General features: G+C 48.9%; 52 non-coding genes across 52 annotated transcripts; 43 read left to right on the top strand and 9 right to left on the bottom strand.

Moving 5' to 3' along the window:
* Positions 1–119: 119 nt before the first annotated feature.
* On the top strand, positions 120–192 carry trnar-acg (transfer RNA arginine (anticodon ACG)). Its single transcript has one exon. It is a non-coding gene; the product is annotated as a tRNA-Arg (tRNA).
* A 321-nt stretch (positions 193–513) lies between these two features.
* On the top strand, positions 514–585 carry trnae-uuc (transfer RNA glutamic acid (anticodon UUC)). The gene has a single exon. It is a non-coding gene; the product is annotated as a tRNA-Glu (tRNA).
* Positions 586–710: 125 nt separating this feature from the next.
* trnay-gua (transfer RNA tyrosine (anticodon GUA)) lies at positions 711–797 on the top strand. The gene is given in 2 exon segments: positions 711–747; positions 762–797. It is a non-coding gene; the product is annotated as a tRNA-Tyr (tRNA).
* Positions 798–912: 115 nt separating this feature from the next.
* On the bottom strand, positions 913–984 carry trnae-cuc (transfer RNA glutamic acid (anticodon CUC)). The gene has a single exon. It is a non-coding gene; the product is annotated as a tRNA-Glu (tRNA).
* Positions 985–2,814: 1,830 nt separating this feature from the next.
* On the top strand, positions 2,815–2,886 carry trnae-uuc (transfer RNA glutamic acid (anticodon UUC)). Its single transcript has one exon. It is a non-coding gene; the product is annotated as a tRNA-Glu (tRNA).
* Positions 2,887–3,011: 125 nt separating this feature from the next.
* On the top strand, positions 3,012–3,098 carry trnay-gua (transfer RNA tyrosine (anticodon GUA)). Its single transcript is given in 2 exon segments — positions 3,012–3,048; positions 3,063–3,098. It is a non-coding gene; the product is annotated as a tRNA-Tyr (tRNA).
* Positions 3,099–3,213: 115 nt separating this feature from the next.
* trnae-cuc (transfer RNA glutamic acid (anticodon CUC)) lies at positions 3,214–3,285 on the bottom strand. Its single transcript has one exon. It is a non-coding gene; the product is annotated as a tRNA-Glu (tRNA).
* Positions 3,286–3,664: 379 nt separating this feature from the next.
* Positions 3,665–3,737, top strand: trnar-acg (transfer RNA arginine (anticodon ACG)). The gene has a single exon. It is a non-coding gene; the product is annotated as a tRNA-Arg (tRNA).
* A 1,370-nt stretch (positions 3,738–5,107) lies between these two features.
* On the top strand, positions 5,108–5,179 carry trnae-uuc (transfer RNA glutamic acid (anticodon UUC)). Its single transcript has one exon. It is a non-coding gene; the product is annotated as a tRNA-Glu (tRNA).
* Positions 5,180–5,304: 125 nt separating this feature from the next.
* trnay-gua (transfer RNA tyrosine (anticodon GUA)) lies at positions 5,305–5,391 on the top strand. The gene is given in 2 exon segments: positions 5,305–5,341; positions 5,356–5,391. It is a non-coding gene; the product is annotated as a tRNA-Tyr (tRNA).
* Positions 5,392–5,506: 115 nt separating this feature from the next.
* trnae-cuc (transfer RNA glutamic acid (anticodon CUC)) lies at positions 5,507–5,578 on the bottom strand. Its single transcript has one exon. It is a non-coding gene; the product is annotated as a tRNA-Glu (tRNA).
* A 379-nt stretch (positions 5,579–5,957) lies between these two features.
* On the top strand, positions 5,958–6,030 carry trnar-acg (transfer RNA arginine (anticodon ACG)). The gene has a single exon. It is a non-coding gene; the product is annotated as a tRNA-Arg (tRNA).
* A 986-nt stretch (positions 6,031–7,016) lies between these two features.
* On the top strand, positions 7,017–7,089 carry trnar-acg (transfer RNA arginine (anticodon ACG)). The gene has a single exon. It is a non-coding gene; the product is annotated as a tRNA-Arg (tRNA).
* Positions 7,090–7,410: 321 nt separating this feature from the next.
* trnae-uuc (transfer RNA glutamic acid (anticodon UUC)) lies at positions 7,411–7,482 on the top strand. The gene has a single exon. It is a non-coding gene; the product is annotated as a tRNA-Glu (tRNA).
* Positions 7,483–7,607: 125 nt separating this feature from the next.
* Positions 7,608–7,694, top strand: trnay-gua (transfer RNA tyrosine (anticodon GUA)). Its single transcript is given in 2 exon segments — positions 7,608–7,644; positions 7,659–7,694. It is a non-coding gene; the product is annotated as a tRNA-Tyr (tRNA).
* Positions 7,695–7,809: 115 nt separating this feature from the next.
* On the bottom strand, positions 7,810–7,881 carry trnae-cuc (transfer RNA glutamic acid (anticodon CUC)). Its single transcript has one exon. It is a non-coding gene; the product is annotated as a tRNA-Glu (tRNA).
* A 379-nt stretch (positions 7,882–8,260) lies between these two features.
* Positions 8,261–8,333, top strand: trnar-acg (transfer RNA arginine (anticodon ACG)). Its single transcript has one exon. It is a non-coding gene; the product is annotated as a tRNA-Arg (tRNA).
* A 1,377-nt stretch (positions 8,334–9,710) lies between these two features.
* On the top strand, positions 9,711–9,782 carry trnae-uuc (transfer RNA glutamic acid (anticodon UUC)). Its single transcript has one exon. It is a non-coding gene; the product is annotated as a tRNA-Glu (tRNA).
* A 125-nt stretch (positions 9,783–9,907) lies between these two features.
* On the top strand, positions 9,908–9,994 carry trnay-gua (transfer RNA tyrosine (anticodon GUA)). Its single transcript is given in 2 exon segments — positions 9,908–9,944; positions 9,959–9,994. It is a non-coding gene; the product is annotated as a tRNA-Tyr (tRNA).
* Positions 9,995–10,109: 115 nt separating this feature from the next.
* Positions 10,110–10,181, bottom strand: trnae-cuc (transfer RNA glutamic acid (anticodon CUC)). The gene has a single exon. It is a non-coding gene; the product is annotated as a tRNA-Glu (tRNA).
* A 379-nt stretch (positions 10,182–10,560) lies between these two features.
* On the top strand, positions 10,561–10,633 carry trnar-acg (transfer RNA arginine (anticodon ACG)). Its single transcript has one exon. It is a non-coding gene; the product is annotated as a tRNA-Arg (tRNA).
* A 987-nt stretch (positions 10,634–11,620) lies between these two features.
* trnar-acg (transfer RNA arginine (anticodon ACG)) lies at positions 11,621–11,693 on the top strand. The gene has a single exon. It is a non-coding gene; the product is annotated as a tRNA-Arg (tRNA).
* A 321-nt stretch (positions 11,694–12,014) lies between these two features.
* On the top strand, positions 12,015–12,086 carry trnae-uuc (transfer RNA glutamic acid (anticodon UUC)). Its single transcript has one exon. It is a non-coding gene; the product is annotated as a tRNA-Glu (tRNA).
* A 125-nt stretch (positions 12,087–12,211) lies between these two features.
* On the top strand, positions 12,212–12,298 carry trnay-gua (transfer RNA tyrosine (anticodon GUA)). The gene is given in 2 exon segments: positions 12,212–12,248; positions 12,263–12,298. It is a non-coding gene; the product is annotated as a tRNA-Tyr (tRNA).
* Positions 12,299–12,413: 115 nt separating this feature from the next.
* Positions 12,414–12,485, bottom strand: trnae-cuc (transfer RNA glutamic acid (anticodon CUC)). Its single transcript has one exon. It is a non-coding gene; the product is annotated as a tRNA-Glu (tRNA).
* A 379-nt stretch (positions 12,486–12,864) lies between these two features.
* On the top strand, positions 12,865–12,937 carry trnar-acg (transfer RNA arginine (anticodon ACG)). The gene has a single exon. It is a non-coding gene; the product is annotated as a tRNA-Arg (tRNA).
* A 1,377-nt stretch (positions 12,938–14,314) lies between these two features.
* trnae-uuc (transfer RNA glutamic acid (anticodon UUC)) lies at positions 14,315–14,386 on the top strand. Its single transcript has one exon. It is a non-coding gene; the product is annotated as a tRNA-Glu (tRNA).
* Positions 14,387–14,511: 125 nt separating this feature from the next.
* trnay-gua (transfer RNA tyrosine (anticodon GUA)) lies at positions 14,512–14,598 on the top strand. Its single transcript is given in 2 exon segments — positions 14,512–14,548; positions 14,563–14,598. It is a non-coding gene; the product is annotated as a tRNA-Tyr (tRNA).
* A 115-nt stretch (positions 14,599–14,713) lies between these two features.
* trnae-cuc (transfer RNA glutamic acid (anticodon CUC)) lies at positions 14,714–14,785 on the bottom strand. Its single transcript has one exon. It is a non-coding gene; the product is annotated as a tRNA-Glu (tRNA).
* Positions 14,786–15,164: 379 nt separating this feature from the next.
* Positions 15,165–15,237, top strand: trnar-acg (transfer RNA arginine (anticodon ACG)). The gene has a single exon. It is a non-coding gene; the product is annotated as a tRNA-Arg (tRNA).
* A 976-nt stretch (positions 15,238–16,213) lies between these two features.
* trnar-acg (transfer RNA arginine (anticodon ACG)) lies at positions 16,214–16,286 on the top strand. The gene has a single exon. It is a non-coding gene; the product is annotated as a tRNA-Arg (tRNA).
* Positions 16,287–16,607: 321 nt separating this feature from the next.
* trnae-uuc (transfer RNA glutamic acid (anticodon UUC)) lies at positions 16,608–16,679 on the top strand. The gene has a single exon. It is a non-coding gene; the product is annotated as a tRNA-Glu (tRNA).
* A 125-nt stretch (positions 16,680–16,804) lies between these two features.
* On the top strand, positions 16,805–16,891 carry trnay-gua (transfer RNA tyrosine (anticodon GUA)). Its single transcript is given in 2 exon segments — positions 16,805–16,841; positions 16,856–16,891. It is a non-coding gene; the product is annotated as a tRNA-Tyr (tRNA).
* A 566-nt stretch (positions 16,892–17,457) lies between these two features.
* trnar-acg (transfer RNA arginine (anticodon ACG)) lies at positions 17,458–17,530 on the top strand. The gene has a single exon. It is a non-coding gene; the product is annotated as a tRNA-Arg (tRNA).
* Positions 17,531–18,507: 977 nt separating this feature from the next.
* Positions 18,508–18,580, top strand: trnar-acg (transfer RNA arginine (anticodon ACG)). The gene has a single exon. It is a non-coding gene; the product is annotated as a tRNA-Arg (tRNA).
* Positions 18,581–18,901: 321 nt separating this feature from the next.
* On the top strand, positions 18,902–18,973 carry trnae-uuc (transfer RNA glutamic acid (anticodon UUC)). Its single transcript has one exon. It is a non-coding gene; the product is annotated as a tRNA-Glu (tRNA).
* A 125-nt stretch (positions 18,974–19,098) lies between these two features.
* Positions 19,099–19,185, top strand: trnay-gua (transfer RNA tyrosine (anticodon GUA)). The gene is given in 2 exon segments: positions 19,099–19,135; positions 19,150–19,185. It is a non-coding gene; the product is annotated as a tRNA-Tyr (tRNA).
* Positions 19,186–19,751: 566 nt separating this feature from the next.
* Positions 19,752–19,824, top strand: trnar-acg (transfer RNA arginine (anticodon ACG)). The gene has a single exon. It is a non-coding gene; the product is annotated as a tRNA-Arg (tRNA).
* A 989-nt stretch (positions 19,825–20,813) lies between these two features.
* Positions 20,814–20,886, top strand: trnar-acg (transfer RNA arginine (anticodon ACG)). Its single transcript has one exon. It is a non-coding gene; the product is annotated as a tRNA-Arg (tRNA).
* Positions 20,887–21,207: 321 nt separating this feature from the next.
* Positions 21,208–21,279, top strand: trnae-uuc (transfer RNA glutamic acid (anticodon UUC)). The gene has a single exon. It is a non-coding gene; the product is annotated as a tRNA-Glu (tRNA).
* Positions 21,280–21,404: 125 nt separating this feature from the next.
* trnay-gua (transfer RNA tyrosine (anticodon GUA)) lies at positions 21,405–21,491 on the top strand. The gene is given in 2 exon segments: positions 21,405–21,441; positions 21,456–21,491. It is a non-coding gene; the product is annotated as a tRNA-Tyr (tRNA).
* A 115-nt stretch (positions 21,492–21,606) lies between these two features.
* On the bottom strand, positions 21,607–21,678 carry trnae-cuc (transfer RNA glutamic acid (anticodon CUC)). The gene has a single exon. It is a non-coding gene; the product is annotated as a tRNA-Glu (tRNA).
* A 379-nt stretch (positions 21,679–22,057) lies between these two features.
* Positions 22,058–22,130, top strand: trnar-acg (transfer RNA arginine (anticodon ACG)). The gene has a single exon. It is a non-coding gene; the product is annotated as a tRNA-Arg (tRNA).
* A 990-nt stretch (positions 22,131–23,120) lies between these two features.
* On the top strand, positions 23,121–23,193 carry trnar-acg (transfer RNA arginine (anticodon ACG)). The gene has a single exon. It is a non-coding gene; the product is annotated as a tRNA-Arg (tRNA).
* Positions 23,194–23,514: 321 nt separating this feature from the next.
* Positions 23,515–23,586, top strand: trnae-uuc (transfer RNA glutamic acid (anticodon UUC)). Its single transcript has one exon. It is a non-coding gene; the product is annotated as a tRNA-Glu (tRNA).
* Positions 23,587–23,711: 125 nt separating this feature from the next.
* Positions 23,712–23,798, top strand: trnay-gua (transfer RNA tyrosine (anticodon GUA)). Its single transcript is given in 2 exon segments — positions 23,712–23,748; positions 23,763–23,798. It is a non-coding gene; the product is annotated as a tRNA-Tyr (tRNA).
* Positions 23,799–23,913: 115 nt separating this feature from the next.
* trnae-cuc (transfer RNA glutamic acid (anticodon CUC)) lies at positions 23,914–23,985 on the bottom strand. The gene has a single exon. It is a non-coding gene; the product is annotated as a tRNA-Glu (tRNA).
* Positions 23,986–24,364: 379 nt separating this feature from the next.
* On the top strand, positions 24,365–24,437 carry trnar-acg (transfer RNA arginine (anticodon ACG)). Its single transcript has one exon. It is a non-coding gene; the product is annotated as a tRNA-Arg (tRNA).
* A 987-nt stretch (positions 24,438–25,424) lies between these two features.
* On the top strand, positions 25,425–25,497 carry trnar-acg (transfer RNA arginine (anticodon ACG)). Its single transcript has one exon. It is a non-coding gene; the product is annotated as a tRNA-Arg (tRNA).
* Positions 25,498–25,818: 321 nt separating this feature from the next.
* trnae-uuc (transfer RNA glutamic acid (anticodon UUC)) lies at positions 25,819–25,890 on the top strand. The gene has a single exon. It is a non-coding gene; the product is annotated as a tRNA-Glu (tRNA).
* Positions 25,891–26,015: 125 nt separating this feature from the next.
* Positions 26,016–26,102, top strand: trnay-gua (transfer RNA tyrosine (anticodon GUA)). The gene is given in 2 exon segments: positions 26,016–26,052; positions 26,067–26,102. It is a non-coding gene; the product is annotated as a tRNA-Tyr (tRNA).
* Positions 26,103–26,668: 566 nt separating this feature from the next.
* On the top strand, positions 26,669–26,741 carry trnar-acg (transfer RNA arginine (anticodon ACG)). The gene has a single exon. It is a non-coding gene; the product is annotated as a tRNA-Arg (tRNA).
* The last annotated feature ends 759 nt before the right edge of the window (positions 26,742–27,500 follow it).

Genomic DNA, 27,500 nt, shown 5'->3' on the forward strand with positions numbered 1-27,500 from the left:
AGCAACCGAGATCCCCAACATGTGACGCCTCCATCTCGAAGCTTTTAATAGCAGACCCCTCATTGGACCCCTTCCTGACGTTGGCTCCAGGCCTGTTAATGGCATGAGATAAAGGTGGTGGGTCAGTGGCGCAATGGATAACGCGTCTGACTACGGATCAGAAGATTCTAGGTTCGACTCCTGGCTGGCTCGCTCACCCTTTTTTGACAGTCCAACAATAGGCTGCTTTGTCAGTGGGATAACGGTTACCATGATATACCATGCGTCTTTTCAGATGCATTGCATGGGTACTGTCACAAGGACCTTGCTTTGCGACCAGTTTATAGTGTCTCTTATGCCAGCACAGGACTGGGAGGACACTGAACCCCCTGGGCGAGGCAAATGAGAGCTCCCTCCGATGAGCCTGATGAAATCGAATTCAGTAAACAATTCATTCGGCTCATTCCCATATTCTTAAAGAAGGGGGTGGTCGCACACTAAAAGCCAAAGGGCCTGCTAGTGGCACGAGGAAGTTCCCATATGGTCTAGCGGTCAGGATTCCTGGTTTTCACCCAGGCGGCCCGGGTTCGACTCCCGGTATGGGAAGTTTGTGTTGTCTTTGCTTCACTTATGGAAACAGACAGGACGTGTCTCTGTGCCTCTAGCACTTTTAGCCAGCAGGCGCAGCTCACGAAACCTGATAGGTTTAGGTTCTGTCCGCAGCCGGTGTGCCTTCGATAGCTCAGCTGGTAGAGCGGAGGACTGTAGGTGGCAAATTGGGAATCCTTAGGTCGCTGGTTCGACTCCGGCTCGAAGGAGGTCTTTTTCACACGCAAACATTTAATTGGCCATGCTTCTCGACGAGGCCGTCAGCGCTTGAGTGTGTAGTCCGCCTTTTTGCAATCACGACTGCTACAAGAGGGCAAAAGCTCATTCCCTGACCGGGAATCGAACCCGGGCCGCGGCGGTGAGAGCGCCGAATCCTAACCACTAGACCACCAGGGAAGGGTTGCTCACTCTTTCCCATCAAGCCTGGCTGTGTGCCTCTACCACATTTTGCAGCAACTGCTCAAGCAGGGCCACTAACACTTGAATTTTCCTCCAGGAGAGGAGATGTCTCTGACCCTGGATAACAGATCTTCCACTGAGAAAGTGCCACAGGATCTGTGGGAATATCCTAACAACACCACAACTTGCCATAAAAACAAAGCAACCGAGATCCCCAACATGTGACGCCTCCATCTCAAAGCTTTTTATAGCAGACCCCTCATTGGACCCCTTCCAGACGTTGGCTCCAGGCCTGTTAATGGCATGAGATAAAGTAGGTGTTATGTCAGGCCTCTGAACAGTCAGACACCGACAAGCCACCCGCCCACTCGTTGGTGGGCCAGTGACGCAATGGATAACGCGTCTGACTACGGATCAGAAGATTCTAGGTTTGACTCCTGGCTGGCTCGCACACCCTGTTTTGCTTCGCTGCCAGCCCATAGCCACTTTATCATTTCCTTTTATTAGCCCATCATTTTTGTTATTATTATTATTATTGGATTAGTTAAATAATATTTTAAATTGACAGTCCAACAATAGGCTGCTTTGTCAGTGGGATAACGGTTTCCATGAAATACCATGCGTCTTTTCAGATGCATTGCATGGGTACTGTCACAAGGACCTTGCTTTGCGACCAGTTTATAGTGTCTCTTATGCCAGCACAGGACTGGGAGGACACTGAACCCCATGGGCGAGGCAAATGAGAGCTCCCTCCAATGAGCCTGATGAAATCAAATTCAATAAACAATCTCTTCAGGTCATTCCCATATTCTTAAGGAAGGGGGTGGTCGCACACTAAAAGCCAAATGGCCTGCTCGAGGCACGAGGAAGTTCCCATATGGTCTAGCGGTCAGGATTTAAGCAGGGTAGGGCCTGGTTAGTGCTTGGATTGGAGACCGCCTGGGAATACCAGGTGCTGTAAGCATTATTGTTTAAAAAAAAAAAAAAAAAGAGTCAATGAAATGTTTCAAAAATGCTAAATTGTCTCTTTTTTTCCTCAAAATGCCTGAAATAGTCTCTAAAAAAAAAAAGTGGTCAGGATTCCTGGTTTTCACCCAGGCAGCTCAGGTCCTGGTTTGCTCACTCTTTCCCATCAAGCCTGACTGTGTGCCTCTACCACATTTTGCAGCAACTGCTCAAGCAGGGCCACTAACACTTGAATTTTCCTCCAGGAGAGGAGATGTCTCTGACCCTGGATAACAGATCTTCCACTGAGAAAGTGCCACAGGATCTGTGGGAATATCCTAACAACACCACAACTTGCCATAAAAACAAAGCAACCGAGATCCCCAACATGTGACGCCTCCATCTCGAAGCTTTTAATAGCAGACCCCTCATTGGACCCCTTCCTGACGTTGGCTCCAGGCCTGTTAATGGCATGAGATAAAGGTGGTGGGTCAGTGGCGCAATGGATAACGCATCTGACTACGGATCAGAAGATTCTAGGGTCGACTCCTGGCTGGCTCGCTCACCCTTTTTTGACAGTCCAACAATAGGCTGCTTTGTCAGTGGGATAACGGTTACCATGAAATACCATGCGTCTTTTCAGATGCATTGCATGGGTACTGTCACAAGGACCTTGCTTTGCGACCAGTTTATAGTGTCTCTTATGCCAGCACAGGACTGGGAGGACACTGAACCCCCTGGGCGAGGCAAATGAGAGCTCCCTCCGATGAGCCTGATGAAATCGAATTCAGTAAACAATTCCTTCGGCTCATTCCCATATTCTTAAAGAAGGGGGTGGTCGCACACTAAAAGCCAAAGGGCCTGCTAGTGGCACGAGGAAGTTCCCATATGGTCTAGCGGTCAGGATTCCTGGTTTTCACCCAGGCGGCCCGGGTTCGACTCCCGGTATGGGAAGTTTGTGTTGTCTTTGCTTCACTTATGGAAACGGACAGGACGTGTCTCTGTGCCTCTAGCACTTTTAGCCAGCAGGCGGAGCTCACGAAACCTGATAGGTTTAGGTTCTGTCCGCAACCGGTGTGCCTTCGATAGCTCAGCTGGTAGAGCGGAGGACTGTAGGTGGCAAATTGGCAATCCTTAGGTCGCTGGTTCGACTCCGGCTCGAAGGAGGTCTTTTTCACACGCAAACATTTAATTGGCCATGCTTCTCGACGAGGCCGTCAGCGCTTGAGTGTGTAGTCCGCCTTTTTGCAATCACGACTGCTACAAGAGGGCAAAAGCTCATTCCCTGACCGGGAATCGAACCCGGGCCGCGGCGGTGAGAGCGCCGAATCCTAACCACTAGACCACCAGGGAAGGGTTGCTCACTCTTTCCCATCAAGCCTGGCTGTGTGCCTCTACCACATTTTGCAGCAACTGCTCAAGCAGGGCCACTAACACTTGAATTTTCCTCCAGGAGAGGAGATGTCTCTGACCCTGGATAACAGATCTTCCACTGAGAAAGTGCCACAGGATCTGTGGGAATATCCTAACAACACCACAACTTGCCATAAAAACAAAGCAACCGAGATCCCCAACATGTGACGCCTCCATCTCAAAGCTTTTTATAGCAGACCCCTCATTGGACCCCTTCCAGACGTTGGCTCCAGGCCTGTTAATGGCATGAGATAAAGTAGGTGTTATGTCAGGCCTCTGAACAGTCAGACACCGACAAGCCACCCGCCCACTCGTTGGTGGGCCAGTGGCGCAATGGATAACGCGTCTGACTACGGATCAGAAGATTCTAGGTTCGACTCCTGGCTGGCTCGCACACCCTGTTTTGCTTCGCTGCCAGCCCATAGCCACTTTATCATTTCCTTTTATTAGCCCATCATTTTTGTTATTATTATTATTATTGGATTAGTTGAATAATATTTTAAATTGACAGTCCAACAATAGGCTGCTTTGTCAGTGGGATAACGGTTTCCATGAAATACCATGCGTCTTTTCAGATGCATTGCATGGGTACTGTCACAAGGACCTTGCTTTGCGACCAGTTTATAGTGTCTCTTATGCCAGCACAGGACTGGGAGGACACTGAACCCCATGGGCGAGGCAAATGAGAGCTCCCTCCAATGAGCCTGATGAAATCAAATTCAGTAAACAATCTCTTCAGCTCATTCCCATATTCTTAAGGAAGGGGGTGGTCGCACACTAAAAGCCAAATGGCCTGCTCGAGGCACGAGGAAGTTCCCATATGGTCTAGCGGTCAGGATTTAAGCAGGGTAGGGCCTGGTTAGTGCTTGGATTGGAGACCGCCTGGGAATACCAGGTGCTGTAAGCATTATTGTTAAAAAAAAAAAAGAGTCAATGAAATGTTTCAAAAATGCTAAATTGTCTCTTTTTTTCCTCAAAATGCCTGAAATAGTCTCTAAAAAAAAAGTGGTCAGGATTCCTGGTTTTCACCCAGGCAGCTCAGGTCCTGGTTTGCTCACTCTTTCCCATCAAGCCTGACTGTGTGCCTCTACCACATTTTGCAGCAACTGCTCAAGCAGGGCCACTAACACTTGAATTTTCCTCCAGGAGAGGAGATGTCTCTGACCCTGGATAACAGATCTTCCACTGAGAAAGTGCCACAGGATCTGTGGGAATATCCTAACAACACCACAACTTGCCATAAAAACAAAGCAACCGAGATCCCCAACATGTGACGCCTCCATCTCGAAGCTTTTAATAGCAGACCCCTCATTGGACCCCTTCCTGACGTTGGCTCCAGGCCTGTTAATGGCATGAGATAAAGGTGGTGGGTCAGTGGCGCAATGGATAACGCGTCTGACTACGGATCAGAAGATTCTAGGGTCGACTCCTGGCTGGCTCGCTCACCCTTTTTTGACAGTCCAACAATAGGCTGCTTTGTCAGTGGGATAACGGTTACCATGAAATACCATGCGTCTTTTCAGATGCATTGCATGGGTACTGTCACAAGGACCTTGCTTTGCGACCAGTTTATAGTGTCTCTTATGCCAGCACAGGACTGGGAGGACACTGAACCCCCTGGGCGAGGCAAATGAGAGCTCCCTCCGATGAGCCTGATGAAATCGAATTCAGTAAACAATTCCTTCGGCTCATTCCCATATTCTTAAAGAAGGGGGTGGTCGCACACTAAAAGCCAAAGGGCCTGCTAGTGGCACGAGGAAGTTCCCATATGGTCTAGCGGTCAGGATTCCTGGTTTTCACCCAGGCGGCCCGGGTTCGACTCCCGGTATGGGAAGTTTGTGTTGTCTTTGCTTCACTTATGGAAACGGACAGGACGTGTCTCTGTGCCTCTAGCACTTTTAGCCAGCAGGCGGAGCTCACGAAACCTGATAGGTTTAGGTTCTGTCCGCAACCGGTGTGCCTTCGATAGCTCAGCTGGTAGAGCGGAGGACTGTAGGTGGCAAATTGGCAATCCTTAGGTCGCTGGTTCGACTCCGGCTCGAAGGAGGTCTTTTTCACACGCAAACATTTAATTGGCCATGCTTCTCGACGAGGCCGTCAGCGCTTGAGTGTGTAGTCCGCCTTTTTGCAATCACGACTGCTACAAGAGGGCAAAAGCTCATTCCCTGACCGGGAATCGAACCCGGGCCGCGGCGGTGAGAGCGCCGAATCCTAACCACTAGACCACCAGGGAAGGGTTGCTCACTCTTTCCCATCAAGCCTGGCTGTGTGCCTCTACCACATTTTGCAGCAACTGCTCAAGCAGGGCCACTAACACTTGAATTTTCCTCCAGGAGAGGAGATGTCTCTGACCCTGGATAACAGATCTTCCACTGAGAAAGTGCCACAGGATCTGTGGGAATATCCTAACAACACCACAACTTGCCATAAAAACAAAGCAACCGAGATCCCCAACATGTGACGCCTCCATCTCAAAGCTTTTTATAGCAGACCCCTCATTGGACCCCTTCCAGACGTTGGCTCCAGGCCTGTTAATGGCATGAGATAAAGTAGGTGTTATGTCAGGCCTCTGAACAGTCAGACACCGACAAGCCACCCGCCCACTCGTTGGTGGGCCAGTGGCGCAATGGATAACGCGTCTGACTACGGATCAGAAGATTCTAGGTTCGACTCCTGGCTGGCTCGCACACCCTGTTTTGCTTCGCTGCCAGCCCATAGCCACTTTATCATTTCCATTTATTAGCCCATCATTTTTGTTATTATTATTATTATTGGATTAGTTGAATAATATTTTAAATTGACAGTCCAACAATAGGCTGCTTTGTCAGTGGGATAACGGTTTCCATGAAATACCATGCGTCTTTTCAGATGCATTGCATGGGTACTGTCACAAGGACCTTGCTTTGCGACCAGTTTATAGTGTCTCTTATGCCAGCACAGGACTGGGAGGACACTGAACCCCATGGGCGAGGCAAATGAGAGCTCCCTCCAATGAGCCTGATGAAATCAAATTCAGTAAACAATCTCTTCAGCTCATTCCCATATTCTTAAGGAAGGGGGTGGTCGCACACTAAAAGCCAAATGGCCTGCTCGAGGCACGAGGAAGTTCCCATATGGTCTAGCGGTCAGGATTTAAGCAGGGTAGGGCCTGGTTAGTGCTTGGATTGGAGACCGCCTGGGAATACCAGGTGCTGTAAGCATTATTGTTAAAAAAAAAAAAAAAAAAGAGTCAATGAAATGTTTCAAAAATGCTAAATTGTCTCTTTTTTTCCTCAAAATGCCTGAAATAGTCTCTAAAAAAAAAAAAAGTGGTCAGGATTCCTGGTTTTCACCCAGGCAGCTCAGGTCCTGGTTTGCTCACTCTTTCCCATCAAGCCTGACTGTGTGCCTCTACCACATTTTGCAGCAACTGCTCAAGCAGGGCCACTAACACTTGAATTTTCCTCCAGGAGAGGAGATGTCTCTGACCCTGGATAACAGATCTTCCACTGAGAAAGTGCCACAGGATCTGTGGGAATATCCTAACAACACCACAACTTGCCATAAAAACAAAGCAACCGAGATCCCCAACATGTGACGCCTCCATCTCGAAGCTTTTAATAGCAGACCCCTCATTGGACCCCTTCCTGACGTTGGCTCCAGGCCTGTTAATGGCATGAGATAAAGGTGGTGGGTCAGTGGCGCAATGGATAACGCGTCTGACTACGGATCAGAAGATTCTAGGTTCGACTCCTGGCTGGCTCGCTCACCCTTTTTTGACAGTCCAACAATAGGCTGCTTTGTCAGTGGGATAACGGTTACCATGATATACCATGCGTCTTTTCAGATGCATTGCATGGGTACTGTCACAAGGACCTTGCTTTGCGACCAGTTTATAGTGTCTCTTATGCCAGCACAGGACTGGGAGGACACTGAACCCCCTGGGCGAGGCAAATGAGAGCTCCCTCCGATGAGCCTGATGAAATCGAATTCAGTAAACAATTCATTCGGCTCATTCCCATATTCTTAAAGAAGGGGGTGGTCGCACACTAAAAGCCAAAGGGCCTGCTAGTGGCACGAGGAAGTTCCCATATGGTCTAGCGGTCAGGATTCCTGGTTTTCACCCAGGCGGCCCGGGTTCGACTCCCGGTATGGGAAGTTTGTGTTGTCTTTGCTTCACTTATGGAAACAGACAGGACGTGTCTCTGTGCCTCTAGCACTTTTAGCCAGCAGGCGCAGCTCACGAAACCTGATAGGTTTAGGTTCTGTCCGCAGCCGGTGTGCCTTCGATAGCTCAGCTGGTAGAGCGGAGGACTGTAGGTGGCAAATTGGGAATCCTTAGGTCGCTGGTTCGACTCCGGCTCGAAGGAGGTCTTTTTCACACGCAAACATTTAATTGGCCATGCTTCTCGACGAGGCCGTCAGCGCTTGAGTGTGTAGTCCGCCTTTTTGCAATCACGACTGCTACAAGAGGGCAAAAGCTCATTCCCTGACCGGGAATCGAACCCGGGCCGCGGCGGTGAGAGCGCCGAATCCTAACCACTAGACCACCAGGGAAGGGTTGCTCACTCTTTCCCATCAAGCCTGGCTGTGTGCCTCTACCACATTTTGCAGCAACTGCTCAAGCAGGGCCACTAACACTTGAATTTTCCTCCAGGAGAGGAGATGTCTCTGACCCTGGATAACAGATCTTCCACTGAGAAAGTGCCACAGGATCTGTGGGAATATCCTAACAACACCACAACTTGCCATAAAAACAAAGCAACCGAGATCCCCAACATGTGACGCCTCCATCTCAAAGCTTTTTATAGCAGACCCCTCATTGGACCCCTTCCAGACGTTGGCTCCAGGCCTGTTAATGGCATGAGATAAAGTAGGTGTTATGTCAGGCCTCTGAACAGTCAGACACCGACAAGCCACCCGCCCACTCGTTGGTGGGCCAGTGGCGCAATGGATATCGCGTCTGACTACGGATCAGAAGATTCTAGGTTCGACTCCTGGCTGGCTCGCACACCCTGTTTTGCTTCGCTGCCAGCCCATAGCCACTTTATCATTTCCTTTTATTAGCCCATCATTTTTGTTATTATTATTATTATTGGATTAGTTAAATAATATTTTAAATTGACAGTCCAACAATAGGCTGCTTTGTCAGTGGGATAACGGTTTCCATGAAATACCATGCGTCTTTTCAGATGCATTGCATGGGTACTGTCACAAGGACCTTGCTTTGCAACCAGTTTATAGTGTCTCTTATGCCAGCACAGGACTGGGAGGACACTGAACCCCATGGGCGAGGCAAATGAGAGCTCCCTCCAATGAGCCTGATGAAATCAAATTCAATAAACAATCTCTTCAGGTCATTCCCATATTCTTAAGGAAGGGGGTGGTCGCACACTAAAAGCCAAATGGCCTGCTCGAGGCACGAGGAAGTTCCCATATGGTCTAGCGGTCAGGATTTAAGCAGGGTAGGGCCTGGTTAGTGCTTGGATTGGAGACCGCCTGGGAATACCAGGTGCTGTAAGCATTATTGTTTAAAAAAAAAAAAAAAAGAGTCAATGAAATGTTTCAAAAATGCTAAATTGTCTCTTTTTTTCCTCAAAATGCCTGAAATAGTCTCTAAAAAAAAAAAGTGGTCAGGATTCCTGGTTTTCACCCAGGCAGCTCAGGTCCTGGTTTGCTCACTCTTTCCCATCAAGCCTGACTGTGTGCCTCTACCACATTTTGCAGCAACTGCTCAAGCAGGGCCACTAACACTTGAATTTTCCTCCAGGAGAGGAGATGTCTCTGACCCTGGATAACAGATCTTCCACTGAGAAAGTGCCACAGGATCTGTGGGAATATCCTAACAACACCACAACTTGCCATAAAAACAAAGCAACCGAGATCCCCAACATGTGACGCCTCCATCTCGAAGCTTTTAATAGCAGACCCCTCATTGGACCCCTTCCTGACGTTGGCTCCAGGCCTGTTAATGGCATGAGATAAAGGTGGTGGGTCAGTGGCGCAATGGATAACGCATCTGACTACGGATCAGAAGATTCTAGGGTCGACTCCTGGCTGGCTCGCTCACCCTTTTTTGACAGTCCAACAATAGGCTGCTTTGTCAGTGGGATAACGGTTACCATGAAATACCATGCGTCTTTTCAGATGCATTGCATGGGTACTGTCACAAGGACCTTGCTTTGCGACCAGTTTATAGTGTCTCTTATGCCAGCACAGGACTGGGAGGACACTGAACCCCCTGGGCGAGGCAAATGAGAGCTCCCTCCGATGAGCCTGATGAAATCGAATTCAGTAAACAATTCCTTCGGCTCATTCCCATATTCTTAAAGAAGGGGGTGGTCGCACACTAAAAGCCAAAGGGCCTGCTAGTGGCACGAGGAAGTTCCCATATGGTCTAGCGGTCAGGATTCCTGGTTTTCACCCAGGCGGCCCGGGTTCGACTCCCGGTATGGGAAGTTTGTGTTGTCTTTGCTTCACTTATGGAAACGGACAGGACGTGTCTCTGTGCCTCTAGCACTTTTAGCCAGCAGGCGGAGCTCACGAAACCTGATAGGTTTAGGTTCTGTCCGCAACCGGTGTGCCTTCGATAGCTCAGCTGGTAGAGCGGAGGACTGTAGGTGGCAAATTGGCAATCCTTAGGTCGCTGGTTCGACTCCGGCTCGAAGGAGGTCTTTTTCACACGCAAACATTTAATTGGCCATGCTTCTCGACGAGGCCGTCAGCGCTTGAGTGTGTAGTCCGCCTTTTTGCAATCACGACTGCTACAAGAGGGCAAAAGCTCATTCCCTGACCGGGAATCGAACCCGGGCCGCGGCGGTGAGAGCGCCGAATCCTAACCACTAGACCACCAGGGAAGGGTTGCTCACTCTTTCCCATCAAGCCTGGCTGTGTGCCTCTACCACATTTTGCAGCAACTGCTCAAGCAGGGCCACTAACACTTGAATTTTCCTCCAGGAGAGGAGATGTCTCTGACCCTGGATAACAGATCTTCCACTGAGAAAGTGCCACAGGATCTGTGGGAATATCCTAACAACACCACAACTTGCCATAAAAACAAAGCAACCGAGATCCCCAACATGTGACGCCTCCATCTCAAAGCTTTTTATAGCAGACCCCTCATTGGACCCCTTCCAGACGTTGGCTCCAGGCCTGTTAATGGCATGAGATAAAGTAGGTGTTATGTCAGGCCTCTGAACAGTCAGACACCGACAAGCCACCCGCCCACTCGTTGGTGGGCCAGTGGCGCAATGGATAACGCGTCTGACTACGGATCAGAAGATTCTAGGTTCGACTCCTGGCTGGCTCGCACACCCTGTTTTGCTTCGCTGCCAGCCCATAGCCACTTTATCATTTCCTTTTATTAGCCCATCATTTTTGTTATTATTATTATTATTGGATTAGTTGAATAATATTTTAAATTGACAGTCCAACAATAGGCTGCTTTGTCAGTGGGATAACGGTTTCCATGAAATACCATGCGTCTTTTCAGATGCATTGCATGGGTACTGTCACAAGGACCTTGCTTTGCGACCAGTTTATAGTGTCTCTTATGCCAGCACAGGACTGGGAGGACACTGAACCCCATGGGCGAGGCAAATGAGAGCTCCCTCCAATGAGCCTGATGAAATCAAATTCAGTAAACAATCTCTTCAGCTCATTCCCATATTCTTAAGGAAGGGGGTGGTCGCACACTAAAAGCCAAATGGCCTGCTCGAGGCACGAGGAAGTTCCCATATGGTCTAGCGGTCAGGATTTAAGCAGGGTAGGGCCTGGTTAGTGCTTGGATTGGAGACCGCCTGGGAATACCAGGTGCTGTAAGCATTATTGTTAAAAAAAAAAAAAAAAAAAGAGTCAATGAAATGTTTCAAAAATGCTAAATTGTCTCTTTTTTTCCTCAAAATGCCTGAAATAGTCTCTAAAAAAAAAAAAAGTGGTCAGGATTCCTGGTTTTCACCCAGGCAGCTCAGGTCCTGGTTTGCTCACTCTTTCCCATCAAGCCTGACTGTGTGCCTCTACCACATTTTGCAGCAACTGCTCAAGCAGGGCCACTAACACTTGAATTTTCCTCCAGGAGAGGAGATGTCTCTGACCCTGGATAACAGATCTTCCACTGAGAAAGTGCCACAGGATCTGTGGGAATATCCTAACAACACCACAACTTGCCATAAAAACAAAGCAACCGAGATCCCCAACATGTGACGCCTCCATCTCGAAGCTTTTAATAGCAGACCCCTCATTGGACCCCTTCCTGACGTTGGCTCCAGGCCTGTTAATGGCATGAGATAAAGGTGGTGGGTCAGTGGCGCAATGGATAACGCGTCTGACTACGGATCAGAAGATTCTAGGTTCGACTCCTGGCTGGCTCGCTCACCCTTTTTTGACAGTCCAACAATAGGCTGCTTTGTCAGTGGGATAACGGTTACCATGATATACCATGCGTCTTTTCAGATGCATTGCATGGGTACTGTCACAAGGACCTTGCTTTGCGACCAGTTTATAGTGTCTCTTATGCCAGCACAGGACTGGGAGGACACTGAACCCCCTGGGCGAGGCAAATGAGAGCTCCCTCCGATGAGCCTGATGAAATCGAATTCAGTAAACAATTCATTCGGCTCATTCCCATATTCTTAAAGAAGGGGGTGGTCGCACACTAAAAGCCAAAGGGCCTGCTAGTGGCACGAGGAAGTTCCCATATGGTCTAGCGGTCAGGATTCCTGGTTTTCACCCAGGCGGCCCGGGTTCGACTCCCGGTATGGGAAGTTTGTGTTGTCTTTGCTTCACTTATGGAAACAGACAGGACGTGTCTCTGTGCCTCTAGCACTTTTAGCCAGCAGGCGCAGCTCACGAAACCTGATAGGTTTAGGTTCTGTCCGCAGCCGGTGTGCCTTCGATAGCTCAGCTGGTAGAGCGGAGGACTGTAGGTGGCAAATTGGGAATCCTTAGGTCGCTGGTTCGACTCCGGCTCGAAGGAGGTCTTTTTCACACGCAAACATTTAATTGGCCATGCTTCTCGACGAGGCCGTCAGCGCTTGAGTGTGTAGTCCGCCTTTTTGCAATCACGACTGCTACAAGAGGGCAAAAGCTCATTCCCTGACCGGGAATCGAACCCGGGCCGCGGCGGTGAGAGCGCCGAATCCTAACCACTAGACCACCAGGGAAGGGTTGCTCACTCTTTCCCATCAAGCCTGGCTGTGTGCCTCTACCACATTTTGCAGCAACTGCTCAAGCAGGGCCACTAACACTTGAATTTTCCTCCAGGAGAGGAGATGTCTCTGACCCTGGATAACAGATCTTCCACTGAGAAAGTGCCACAGGATCTGTGGGAATATCCTAACAACACCACAACTTGCCATAAAAACAAAGCAACCGAGATCCCCAACATGTGACGCCTCCATCTCAAAGCTTTTTATAGCAGACCCCTCATTGGACCCCTTCCAGACGTTGGCTCCAGGCCTGTTAATGGCATGAGATAAAGTAGGTGTTATGTCAGGCCTCTGAACAGTCAGACACCGACAAGCCACCCGCCCACTCGTTGGTGGGCCAGTGGCGCAATGGATAACGCGTCTGACTACGGATCAGAAGATTCTAGGTTCGACTCCTGGCTGGCTCGCACACCCTGTTTTGCTTCGCTGCCAGCCCATAGCCACTTTATCATTTCCTTTTATTAGCCCATCATTTTTGTTATTATTATTATTATTGGATTAGTTAAATAATATTTTAAATTGACAGTCCAACAATAGGCTGCTTTGTCAGTGGGATAACGGTTTCCATGAAATACCATGCGTCTTTTCAGATGCATTGCATGGGTACTGTCACAAGGACCTTGCTTTGCAACCAGTTTATAGTGTCTCTTATGCCAGCACAGGACTGGGAGGACACTGAACCCCATGGGCGAGGCAAATGAGAGCTCCCTCCAATGAGCCTGATGAAATCAAATTCAATAAACAATCTCTTCAGGTCATTCCCATATTCTTAAGGAAGGGGGTGGTCGCACACTAAAAGCCAAATGGCCTGCTCGAGGCACGAGGAAGTTCCCATATGGTCTAGCGGTCAGGATTTAAGCAGGGTAGGGCCTGGTTAGTGCTTGGATTGGAGACCGCCTGGGAATACCAGGTGCTGTAAGCATTATTGTTTAAAAAAAAAAAAAAAAGAGTCAATGAAATGTTTCAAAAATGCTAAATTGTCTCTTTTTTTCCTCAAAATGCCTGAAATAGTCTCTAAAAAAAAAAAGTGGTCAGGATTCCTGGTTTTCACCCAGGCAGCTCAGGTCCTGGTTTGATCACTCTTTCCCATCAAGCCTGACTGTGTGCCTCTACCACATTTTGCAGCAACTGCTCAAGCAGGGCCACTAACACTTGAATTTTCCTCCAGGAGAGGAGATGTCTCTGACCCTGGATAACAGATCTTCCACTGAGAAAGTGCCACAGGATCTGTGGGAATATCCTAACAACACCACAACTTGCCATAAAAACAAAGCAACCGAGATCCCCAACATGTGACGCCTCCATCTCGAAGCTTTTAATAGCAGACCCCTCATTGGACCCCTTCCTGACGTTGGCTCCAGGCCTGTTAATGGCATGAGATAAAGGTGGTGGGTCAGTGGCGCAATGGATAACGCATCTGACTACGGATCAGAAGATTCTAGGGTCGACTCCTGGCTGGCTCGCTCACCCTTTTTTGACAGTCCAACAATAGGCTGCTTTGTCAGTGGGATAACGGTTACCATGAAATACCATGCGTCTTTTCAGATGCATTGCATGGGTACTGTCACAAGGACCTTGCTTTGCGACCAGTTTATAGTGTCTCTTATGCCAGCACAGGACTGGGAGGACACTGAACCCCCTGGGCGAGGCAAATGAGAGCTCCCTCCGATGAGCCTGATGAAATCGAATTCAGTAAACAATTCCTTCGGCTCATTCCCATATTCTTAAAGAAGGGGGTGGTCGCACACTAAAAGCCAAAGGGCCTGCTAGTGGCACGAGGAAGTTCCCATATGGTCTAGCGGTCAGGATTCCTGGTTTTCACCCAGGCGGCCCGGGTTCGACTCCCGGTATGGGAAGTTTGTGTTGTCTTTGCTTCACTTATGGAAACGGACAGGACGTGTCTCTGTGCCTCTAGCACTTTTAGCCAGCAGGCGGAGCTCACGAAACCTGATAGGTTTAGGTTCTGTCCGCAACCGGTGTGCCTTCGATAGCTCAGCTGGTAGAGCGGAGGACTGTAGGTGGCAAATTGGCAATCCTTAGGTCGCTGGTTCGACTCCGGCTCGAAGGAGGTCTTTTTCACACGCAAACATTTAATTGGCCATGCTTCTCGACGAGGCCGTCAGCGCTTGAGTGTGTAGTCCGCCTTTTTGCAATCACGACTGCTACAAGAGGGCAAAAGCTCATTCCCTGACCGGGAATCGAACCCGGGCCGCGGCGGTGAGAGCGCCGAATCCTAACCACTAGACCACCAGGGAAGGGTTGCTCACTCTTTCCCATCAAGCCTGGCTGTGTGCCTCTACCACATTTTGCAGCAACTGCTCAAGCAGGGCCACTAACACTTGAATTTTCCTCCAGGAGAGGAGATGTCTCTGACCCTGGATAACAGATCTTCCACTGAGAAAGTGCCACAGGATCTGTGGGAATATCCTAACAACACCACAACTTGCCATAAAAACAAAGCAACCGAGATCCCCAACATGTGACGCCTCCATCTCAAAGCTTTTTATAGCAGACCCCTCATTGGACCCCTTCCAGACGTTGGCTCCAGGCCTGTTAATGGCATGAGATAAAGTAGGTGTTATGTCAGGCCTCTGAACAGTCAGACACCGACAAGCCACCCGCCCACTCGTTGGTGGGCCAGTGGCGCAATGGATAACGCGTCTGACTACGGATCAGAAGATTCTAGGTTCGACTCCTGGCTGGCTCGCACACCCTGTTTTGCTTCGCTGCCAGCCCATAGCCACTTTATCATTTCCTTTTATTAGCCCATCATTTTTGTTATTATTATTATTATTGGATTAGTTGAATAATATTTTAAATTGACAGTCCAACAATAGGCTGCTTTGTCAGTGGGATAACGGTTTCCATGAAATACCATGCGTCTTTTCAGATGCATTGCATGGGTACTGTCACAAGGACCTTGCTTTGCGACCAGTTTATAGTGTCTCTTATGCCAGCACAGGACTGGGAGGACACTGAACCCCATGGGCGAGGCAAATGAGAGCTCCCTCCAATGAGCCTGATTAAATCAAATTCAGTAAACAATCTCTTCAGCTCATTCCCATATTCTTAAGGAAGGGGGTGGTCGCACACTAAAAGCCAAATGGCCTGCTCGAGGCACGAGGAAGTTCCCATATGGTCTAGCGGTCAGGATTTAAGCAGGGTAGGGCCTGGTTAGTGCTTGGATTGGAGACCGCCTGGGAATACCAGGTGCTGTAAGCATTATTGTTAAAAAAAAAAAGAGTCAATGAAATGTTTCAAAAATGCTAAATTGTCTCTTTTTTTCCTCAAAATGCCTGAAATAGTCTCTAAAAAAAAAAGTGGTCAGGATTCCTGGTTTTCACCCAGGCAGCTCAGGTCCTGGTTTGCTCACTCTTTCCCATCAAGCCTGACTGTGTGCCTCTACCACATTTTGCAGCAACTGCTCAAGCAGGGCCACTAACACTTGAATTTTCCTCCAGGAGAGGAGATGTCTCTGACCCTGGATAACATATCTTCCACTGAGAAAGTGCCACAGGATCTGTGGGAATATCCTAACAACACCACAACTTGCCATAAAAACAAAGCAACCGAGATCCCCAACATGTGACACCTCCATCTCGAAGCTTTTAATAGCAGACCCCTCATTGGACCCCTTCCTGACGTTGGCTCCAGGCCTGTTAATGGCATGAGATAAAGGTGGTGGGTCAGTGGCGCAATGGATAACGCGTCTGACTACGGATCAGAAGATTCTAGGTTCGACTCCTGGCTGGCTCGCTCACCCTTTTTTGACAGTCCAAAAATAGGCTGCTTTGTCAGTGGGATAACGGTTACCATGAAATACCATGCGTCTTTTCAGATGCATTGCATGGGTACTGTCACAAGGACCTTGCTTTGCGACCAGTTTATAGTGTCTCTTATGCCAGCACAGGACTGGGAGGACACTGAACCCCCTGGGCGAGGCAAATGAGAGCTCCCTCCGATGAGCCTGATGAAATCGAATTCAGTAAACAATTCCTTCGGCTCATTCCCATATTCTTAAAGAAGGGGGTGGTCGCACACTAAAAGCCAAAGGGCCTGCTAGTGGCACGAGGAAGTTCCCATATGGTCTAGCGGTCAGGATTCCTGGTTTTCACCCAGGCGGCCCGGGTTCGACTCCCGGTATGGGAAGTTTGTGTTGTCTTTGCTTCACTTATGGAAACGGACAGGACGTGTCTCTGTGCCTCTAGCACTTTTAGCCAGCAGGCGGAGCTCACGAAACCTGATAGGTTTAGGTTCTGTCCGCAACCGGTGTGCCTTCGATAGCTCAGCTGGTAGAGCGGAGGACTGTAGGTGGCAAATTGGGAATCCTTAGGTCGCTGGTTCGACTCCGGCTCGAAGGAGGTCTTTTTCACACGCAAACATTTAATTGGCCATGCTTCTCGACGAGGCCGTCAGCGCTTGAGTGGGTAGTCTGCCTTTTTGCAATCACGACTGCTACAAGAGGGCAAAAGCTCATTCCCTGACCGGGAATCGAACCCGGGCCGCGGCGGTGAGAGCGCCTAATCCTAACCACTAGACCACCAGGGAAGGGTTGCTCACTCTTTCCCATCAAGCCTGGCTGTGTGCCTCTACCACATTTTGCAGCAACAGCTCAAGCAGGGCCACTAACACTTGAATTTTCCTCCAGGAGAGGAGATGTCTCTGACCCTGGATAACAGATCTTCCACTGAGAAAGTGCCACAGGATCTGTGGGAATATCCTAACAACACCACAACTTGCCATAAAAACAAAGCAACCGAGATCCCCAACATGTGACGCCTCCATCTCAAAGCTTTTTATAGCAGACCCCTCATTGGACCCCTTCCAGACGTTGGCTCCAGGCCTGTTAATGGCATGAGATAAAGTAGGTGTTATGTCAGGCCTCTGAACAGTCAGACACCGACAAGCCACCCGCCCACTCGTTGGTGGGCCAGTGGCGCAATGGATAACGCGTCTGACTACGGATCAGAAGATTCTAGGTTCGACTCCTGGCTGGCTCGCACACCCTGTTTTGCTTCGCTGCCAGCCCATAGCCACTTTATCATTTCCTTTTATTAGCCCATCATTTTTGTTATTATTATTATTATTGGATTAGTTGAATAATATTTTAAATTGACAGTCCAACAATAGGCTGCTTTGTCAGTGGGATAACGGTTTCCATGAAATACCATGCGTCTTTTCAGATGCATTGCATGGGTACTGTCACAAGGACCTTGCTTTGCGACCAGTTTATAGTGTCTCTTATGCCAGCACAGGACTGGGAGGACACTGAACCCCATGGGCGAGGCAAATGAGAGCTCCCTCCAATGAGCCTGATGAAATCAAATTCAGTAAACAATCTCTTCAGCTCATTCCCATATTCTTAAGGAAGGGGGTGGTCGCACACTAAAAGCCAAATGGCCTGCTCGAGGCACGAGGAAGTTCCCATATGGTCTAGCGGTCAGGATTTAAGCAGGGTAGGGCCTGGTTAGTGCTTGGATTGGAGACCGCCTGGGAATACCAGGTGCTGTAAGCATTATTGTTAAAAAAAAAAAAGAGTCAATGAAATGTTTCAAAAATGCTAAATTGTCTCTTTTTTTCCTCAAAATGCCTGAAATAGTCTCTAAAAAAAAAAGTGGTCAGGATTCCTGGTTTTCACCCAGGCAGCTCAGGTCCTGGTTTGCTCACTCTTTCCCATCAAGCCTGACTGTGTGCCTCTACCACATTTTGCAGCAACTGCTCAAGCAGGGCCACTAACACTTGAATTTTCCTCCAGGAGAGGAGATGTCTCTGACCCTGGATAACATATCTTCCACTGAGAAAGTGCCACAGGATCTGTGGGAATATCCTAACAACACCACAACTTGCCATAAAAACAAAGCAACCGAGATCCCCAACATGTGACACCTCCATCTCGAAGCTTTTAATAGCAGACCCCTCATTGGACCCCTTCCTGACGTTGGCTCCAGGCCTGTTAATGGCATGAGGTAAAGGTGGTGGGTCAGTGGCGCAATGGATAACGCGTCTGACTACGGATCAGAAGATTCTAGGTTCGACTCCTGGCTGGCTCGCTCACCCTTTTTTGACAGTCCAACAATAGGCTGCTTTGTCAGTGGGATAACGGTTACCATGAAATACCATGCGTCTTTTCAGATGCATTGCATGGGTACTGTCACAAGGACCTTGCTTTGCGACCAGTTTATAGTGTCTCTTATGCCAGCACAGGACTGGGAGGACACTGAACCCCCTGGGCGAGGCAAATGAGAGCTCCCTCCGATGAGCCTGATGAAATCGAATTCAGTAAACAATTCCTTCGGCTCATTCCCATATTCTTAAAGAAGGGGGTGGTCGCACACTAAAAGCCAAAGGGCCTGCTAGTGGCACGAGGAAGTTCCCATATGGTCTAGCGGTCAGGATTCCTGGTTTTCACCCAGGCGGCCCGGGTTCGACTCCCGGTATGGGAAGTTTGTGTTGTCTTTGCTTCACTTATGGAAACGGACAGGACGTGTCTCTGTGCCTCTAGCACTTTTAGCCAGCAGGCGGAGCTCACGAAACCTGATAGGTTTAGGTTCTGTCCGCAACCGGTGTGCCTTCGATAGCTCAGCTGGTAGAGCGGAGGACTGTAGGTGGCAAATTGGGAATCCTTAGGTCGCTGGTTCGACTCCGGCTCGAAGGAGGTCTTTTTCACACGCAAACATTTAATTGGCCATGCTTCTCGACGAGGCCGTCAGCGCTTGAGTGTGTAGTCTGCCTTTTTGCAATCACGACTGCTACAAGAGGGCAAAAGCTCATTCCCTGACCGGGAATCGAACCCGGGCCGCGGCGGTGAGAGCGCCTAATCCTAATCACTAGACCACCAGGGAAGGCTTGCTCACTCTTTCCCATCAAGCCTGGCTGTGTGCCTCTACCACATTTTGCAGCAACTGCTCAAGCAGGGCCACTAACACTTGAATTTTCCTCCAGGAGAGGAGATGTCTCTGACCCTGGATAACATATCTTCCACTGAGAAAGTGCCACAGGATCTGTGGGAATATCCTAACAACACCACAACTTGCCATAAAAACAAAGCAACCGAGATCCCCAACATGTGACGCCTCCATCTCAAATTTTTTTATAGCAGACCCCTCATTGGACCCCTTCCAGACGTTGGCTCCAGGCCTGTTAATGGCATGAGATAAAGTAGGTGTTATGTCAGGCCTCTGAACAGTCAGACACCGACAAGCCACCCGCCCACTCGTTGGTGGGCCAGTGGCGCAATGGATAACGCGTCTGACTACGGATCAGAAGATTCTAGGTTCGACTCCTGGCTGGCTCGCACACCCTGTTTTGCTTCGCTGCCAGCCCATAGCCACTTTATCATTTCCTTTTATTAGCCCATCATTTTTGTTATTATTATTATTATTGGATTAGTTGAATAATATTTTAAATTGACAGTCCAACAATAGGCTGCTTTGTCAGTGGGATAACGGTTTCCATGAAATACCATGCGTCTTTTCAGATGCATTGCATGGGTACTGTCACAAGGACCTTGCTTTGCGACCAGTTTATAGTGTCTCTTATGCCAGCACAGGACTGGGAGGACACTGAACCCCATGGGCGAGGCAAATGAGAGCTCCCTCCAATGAGCCTGATGAAATCAAATTCAGTAAACAATCTCTTCAGCTCATTCCCATATTCTTAAGGAAGGGGGTGGTCGCACACTAAAAGCCAAATGGCCTGCTCGAGGCACGAGGAAGTTCCCATATGGTCTAGCGGTCAGGATTTAAGCAGGGTAGGGCCTGGTTAGTGCTTGGATTGGAGACCGCCTGGGAATACCAGGTGCTGTAAGCATTATTGTTAAAAAAAAAAAAAAAAAAAAAAAAGAGTCAATGAAATGTTTCAAAAATGCTAAATTGTCTCTTTTTTTCCTCAAAATGCCTGAAATAGTCTCTAAAAAAAAAAGTGGTCAGGATTCCTGGTTTTCACCCAGGCAGCTCAGGTCCTGGTTTGCTCACTCTTTCCCATCAAGCCTGACTGTGTGCCTCTACCACATTTTGCAGCAACTGCTCAAGCAGGGCCACTAACACTTGAATTTTCCTCCAGGAGAGGAGATGTCTCTGACCCTGGATAACAGATCTTCCACTGAGAAAGTGCCACAGGATCTGTGGGAATATCCTAACAACACCACAACTTGCCATAAAAACAAAGCAACCGAGATCCCCAACATGTGACGCCTCCATCTCGAAGCTTTTAATAGCAGACCCCTCATTGGACCCCTTCCTGACGTTGGCTCCAGGCCTGTTAATGGCATGAGATAAAGGTGGTGGGTCAGTGGCGCAATGGATAACGCGTCTGACTACGGATCAGAAGATTCTAGGTTCGACTCCTGGCTGGCTCGCTCACCCTTTTTTGACAGTCCAACAATAGGCTGCTTTGTCAGTGGGATAACGGTTACCATGATATACCATGCGTCTTTTCAGATGCATTGCATGGGTACTGTCACAAGGACCTTGCTTTGCGACCAGTTTATAGTGTCTCTTATGCCAGCACAGGACTGGGAGGACACTGAACCCCCTGGGCGAGGCAAATGAGAGCTCCCTCCGATGAGCCTGATGAAATCGAATTCAGTAAACAATTCATTCGGCTCATTCCCATATTCTTAAAGAAGGGGGTGGTCGCACACTAAAAGCCAAAGGGCCTGCTAGTGGCACGAGGAAGTTCCCATATGGTCTAGCGGTCAGGATTCCTGGTTTTCACCCAGGCGGCCCGGGTTCGACTCCCGGTATGGGAAGTTTGTGTTGTCTTTGCTTCACTTATGGAAACAGACAGGACGTGTCTCTGTGCCTCTAGCACTTTTAGCCAGCAGGCGCAGCTCACGAAACCTGATAGGTTTAGGTTCTGTCCGCAGCTGGTGTGCCTTCGATAGCTCAGCTGGTAGAGCGGAGGACTGTAGGTGGCAAATTGGGAATCCTTAGGTCGCTGGTTCGACTCCGGCTCGAAGGAGGTCTTTTTCACACGCAAACATTTAATTGGCCATGCTTCTCGACGAGGCCGTCAGCGCTTGAGTGTGTAGTCCGCCTTTTTGCAATCACGACTGCTACAAGAGGGCAAAAGCTCATTCCCTGACCGGGAATCGAACCCGGGCCGCGGCGGTGAGAGCGCCGAATCCTAACCACTAGACCACCAGGGAAGGGTTGCTCACTCTTTCCCATCAAGCCTGGCTGTGTGCCTCTACCACATTTTGCAGCAACTGCTCAAGCAGGGCCACTAACACTTGAATTTTCCTCCAGGAGAGGAGATGTCTCTGACCCTGGATAACAGATCTTCCACTGAGAAAGTGCCACAGGATCTGTGGGAATATCCTAACAACACCACAACTTGCCATAAAAACAAAGCAACCGAGATCCCCAACATGTGACGCCTCCATCTCAAAGCTTTTTATAGCAGACCCCTCATTGGACCCCTTCCAGACGTTGGCTCCAGGCCTGTTAATGGCATGAGATAAAGTAGGTGTTATGTCAGGCCTCTGAACAGTCAGACACCGACAAGCCACCCGCCCACTCGTTGGTGGGCCAGTGGCGCAATGGATAACGCGTCTGACTACGGATCAGAAGATTCTAGGTTCGACTCCTGGCTGGCTCGCACACCCTGTTTTGCTTCGCTGCCAGCCCATAGCCACTTTATCATTTCCTTTTATTAGCCCATCATTTTTGTTATTATTATTATTATTGGATTAGTTAAATAATATTTTAAATTGACAGTCCAACAATAGGCTGCTTTGTCAGTGGGATAACGGTTTCCATGAAATACCATGCGTCTTTTCAGATGCATTGCATGGGTACTGTCACAAGGACCTTGCTTTGCGACCAGTTTATAGTGTCTCTTATGCCAGCACAGGACTGGGAGGACACTGAACCCCATGGGCGAGGCAAATGAGAGCTCCCTCCAATGAGCCTGATGAAATCAAATTCAGTAAACAATCTCTTCAGCTCATTCCCATATTCTTAAGGAAGGGGGTGGTCGCACACTAAAAGCCAAATGGCCTGCTCGAGGCACGAGGAAGTTCCCATATGGTCTAGCGGTCAGGATTTAAGCAGGGTAGGGCCTGGTTAGTGCTTGGATTGGAGACCGCCTGGGAATACCAGGTGCTGTAAGCATTATTGTTAAAAAAAAAAAAAAAAAAAAAAGAGTCAATGAAATGTTTCAAAAATGCTAAATTGTCTCTTTTTTTCCTCAAAATGCCTGAAATAGTCTCTAAAAAAAAAAAAAGTGGTCAGGATTCCTGGTTTTCACCCAGGCAGCTCAGGTCCTGGTTTGCTCACTCTTTCCCATCAAGCCTGACTGTGTGCCTCTACCACATTTTGCAGCAACTGCTCAAGCAGGGCCACTAACACTTGAATTTTCCTCCAGGAGAGGAGATGTCTCTGACCCTGGATAACAGATCTTCCACTGAGAAAGTGCCACAGGATCTGTGGGAATATCCTAACAACACCACAACTTGCCATAAAAACAAAGCAACCGAGATCCCCAACATGTGACGCCTCCATCTCGAAGCTTTTAATAGCAGACCCCTCATTGGACCCCTTCCTGACGTTGGCTCCAGGCCTGTTAATGGCATGAGATAAAGGTGGTGGGTCAGTGGCGCAATGGATAACGCGTCTGACTACGGATCAGAAGATTCTAGGTTCGACTCCTGGCTGGCTCGCTCACCCTTTTTTGACAGTCCAACAATAGGCTGCTTTGTCAGTGGGATAACGGTTACCATGAAATACCATGCGTCTTTTCAGATGCATTGCATGGGTACTGTCACAAGGACCTTGCTTTGCGACCAGTTTATAGTGTCTCTTATGCCAGCACAGGACTGGGAGGACACTGAACCCCCTGGGCGAGGCAAATGAGAGCTCCCTCCGATGAGCCTGATGAAATCGAATTCAGTAAACAATTCCTTCGGCTCATTCCCATATTCTTAAAGAAGGGGGTGGTCGCACACTAAAAGCCAAAGGGCCTGCTAGTGGCTCGAGGAAGTTCCCATATGGTCTAGCGGTCAGGATTCCTGGTTTTCACCCAGGCGGCCCGGGTTCGACTCCCGGTATGGGAAGTTTGTGTTGTCTTTGCTTCACTTATGGAAACAGACAGGACGTGTCTCTGTGCCTCTAGCACTTTTAGCCAGCAGGCGCAGCTCACGAAACCTGATAGGTTTAGGTTCTGTCCGCAGCCGGTGTGCCTTCGATAGCTCAGCTGGTAGAGCGGAGGACTGTAGGTGGCAAATTGGGAATCCTTAGGTCGCTGGTTCGACTCCGGCTCGAAGGAGGTCTTTTTCACACGCAAACATTTAATTGGCCATGCTTCTCGACGAGGCCGTCAGCGCTTGAGTGTGTAGTCCGCCTTTTTGCAATCACGACTGCTACAAGAGGGCAAAAGCTCATTCCCTGACCGGGAATCGAACCCGGGCCGCGGCGGTGAGAGCGCCGAATCCTAACCACTAGACCACCAGGGAAGGGTTGCTCACTCTTTCCCATCAAGCCTGGCTGTGTGCCTCTACCACATTTTGCAGCAACTGCTCAAGCAGGGCCACTAACACTTGAATTTTCCTCCAGGAGAGGAGATGTCTCTGACCCTGGATAACAGATCTTCCACTGAGAAAGTGCCACAGGATCTGTGGGAATATCCTAACAACACCACAACTTGCCATAAAAACAAAGCAACCGAGATCCCCAACATGTGACGCCTCCATCTCAAAGCTTTTTATAGCAGACCCCTCATTGGACCCCTTCCAGACGTTGGCTCCAGGCCTGTTAATGGCATGAGATAAAGTAGGTGTTATGTCAGGCCTCTGAACAGTCAGACACCGACAAGCCACCCGCCCACTCGTTGGTGGGCCAGTGGCGCAATGGATAACGCGTCTGACTACGGATCAGAAGATTCTAGGTTCGACTCCTGGCTGGCTCGCACACCCTGTTTTGCTTCGCTGCCAGCCCATAGCCACTTTATCATTTCCTTTTATTAGCCCATCATTTTTGTTATTATTATTATTATTGGATTAGTTGAATAATATTTTAAATTGACAGTCCAACAATAGGCTGCTTTGTCAGTGGGATAACGGTTTCCATGAAATACCATGCGTCTTTTCAGATGCATTGCATGGGTACTGTCACAAGGACCTTGCTTTGCGACCAGTTTATAGTGTCTCTTATGCCAGCACAGGACTGGGAGGACACTGAACCCCATGGGCGAGGCAAATGAGAGCTCCCTCCAATGAGCCTGATGAAATCAAATTCAGTAAACAATCTCTTCAGCTCATTCCCATATTCTTAAGGAAGGGGGTGGTCGCACACTAAAAGCCAAATGGCCTGCTCGAGGCACGAGGAAGTTCCCATATGGTCTAGCGGTCAGGATTTAAGCAGGGTAGGGCCTGGTTAGTGCTTGGATTGGAGACCGCCTGGGAATACCAGGTGCTGTAAGCATTATTGTTAAAAAAAAAAAAAAAAAAAAGAGTCAATGAAATGTTTCAAAAATGCTAAATTGTCTCTTTTTTTCCTCAAAATGCCTGAAATAGTCTCTAAAAAAAAAAAAGTGGTCAGGATTCCTGGTTTTCACCCAGGCAGCTCAGGTCCTGGTTTGCTCACTCTTTCCCATCAAGCCTGACTGTGTGCCTCTACCACATTTTGCAGCAACTGCTCAAGCAGGGCCACTAACACTTGAATTTTCCTCCAGGAGAGGAGATGTCTCTGACCCTGGATAACATATCTTCCACTGAGAAAGTGCCACAGGATCTGTGGGAATATCCTAACAACACCACAACTTGCCATAAAAACAAAGCAACCGAGATCCCCAACATGTGACGCCTCCATCTCGAAGCTTTTAATAGCAGACCCCTCATTGGACCCCTTCCTGACGTTGGCTCCAGGCCTGTTAATGGCATGAGATAAAGGTGGTGGGTCAGTGGCGCAATGGATAACGCGTCTGACTACGGATCAGAAGATTCTAGGTTCGACTCCTGGCTGGCTCGTTCACCCTTTTTTGACAGTCCAACAATAGGCTGCTTTGTCAGTGGGATAACGGTTACCATGAAATACCATGCGTCTTTTCAGATGCATTGCATGGGTACTGTCACAAGGACCTTGCTTTGCGACCAGTTTATAGTGTCTCTTATGCCAGCACAGGACTGGGAGGACACTGAACCCCCTGGGCGAGGCAAATGAGAGCTCCCTCCGATGAGCCTGATGAAATCGAATTCAGTAAACAATTCCTTCGGCTCATTCCCATATTCTTAAAGAAGGGGGTGGTCGCACACTAAAAGCCAAAGGGCCTGCTAGTGGCACGAGGAAGTTCCCATATGGTCTAGCGGTCAGGATTCCTGGTTTTCACCCAGGCGGCCCGGGTTCGACTCCCGGTATGGGAAGTTTGTGTTGTCTTTGCTTCACTTATGGAAACGGACAGGACGTGTCTCTGTGCCTCTAGCACTTTTAGCCAGCAGGCGGAGCTCACGAAACCTGATAGGTTTAGGTTCTGTCCGCAACCGGTGTGCCTTCGATAGCTCAGCTGGTAGAGCGGAGGACTGTAGGTGGCAAATTGGGAATCCTTAGGTCGCTGGTTCGACTCCGGCTCGAAGGAGGTCTTTTTCACACGCAAACATTTAATTGGCCATGCTTCTCGACGAGGCCGTCAGCGCTTGAGTGTGTAGTCCGCCTTTTTGCAATCACGACTGCTACAAGAGGGCAAAAGCTCATTCCCTGACCGGGAATCGAACACGGGCCGCGGCGGTGAGAGCGCCGAATCCTAACCACTAGACCACCAGGGAAGGGTTGCTCACTCTTTCCCATCAAGCCTGGCTGTGTGCCTCTACCACATTTTGCAGCAACTGCTCAAGCAGGGCCACTAACACTTGAATTTTCCTCCAGGAGAGGAGATGTCTCTGACCCTGGATAACAGATCTTCCACTGAGAAAGTGCCACAGGATCTGTGGGAATATCCTAACAACACCACAACTTGCCATAAAAACAAAGCAACCGAGATCCCCAACATGTGACGCCTCCATCTCAAAGCTTTTTATAGCAGACCCCTCATTGGACCCCTTCCAGACGTTGGCTCCAGGCCTGTTAATGGCATGAGATAAAGTAGGTGTTATGTCAGGCCTCTGAACAGTCAGACACCGACAAGCCACCCGCCCACTCGTTGGTGGGCCAGTGGCGCAATGGATAACGCGTCTGACTACGGATCAGAAGATTCTAGGTTCGACTCCTGGCTGGCTCGCACACCCTGTTTTGCTTCGCTGCCAGCCCATAGCCACTTTATCATTTCCTTTTATTAGCCCATCATTTTTGTTATTATTATTATTATTGGATTAGTTGAATAATATTTTAAATTGACAGTCCAACAATAGGCTGCTTTGTCAGTGGGATAACGGTTTCCATGAAATACCATGCGTCTTTTCAGATGCATTGCATGGGTACTGTCACAAGGACCTTGCTTTGCGACCAGTTTATAGTGTCTCTTATGCCAGCACAGGACTGGGAGGACACTGAACCCCATGGGCGAGGCAAATGAGAGCTCCCTCCAATGAGCCTGATGAAATCAAATTCAGTAAACAATCTCTTCAGCTCATTCCCATATTCTTAAGGAAGGGGGTGGTCGCACACTAAAAGCCAAATGGCCTGCTCGAGGCACGAGGAAGTTCCCATATGGTCTAGCGGTCAGGATTTAAGCAGGGTAGGGCCTGGTTAGTGCTTGGATTGGAGACCGCCTGGGAATACCAGGTGCTGTAAGCATTATTGTTAAAAAAAAAAAAAAAAAAAGAGTCAATGAAATGTTTCAAAAATGCTAAATTGTCTCTTTTTTTCCTCAAAATGCCTGAAATAGTCTCTAAAAAAAAAAAAGTGGTCAGGATTCCTGGTTTTCACCCAGGCAGCTCAGGTCCTGGTTTGCTCACTCTTTCCCATCAAGCCTGACTGTGTGCCTCTACCACATTTTGCAGCAACTGCTCAAGCAGGGCCACTAACACTTGAATTTTCC

Source organism: Pimephales promelas, chromosome 5, assembly GCF_988280905.1.
Source record: "Pimephales promelas chromosome 5, fPimPro1.hap1.1, whole genome shotgun sequence".
NCBI classification, from domain to species: domain Eukaryota; kingdom Metazoa; phylum Chordata; class Actinopteri; order Cypriniformes; family Leuciscidae; genus Pimephales; species Pimephales promelas.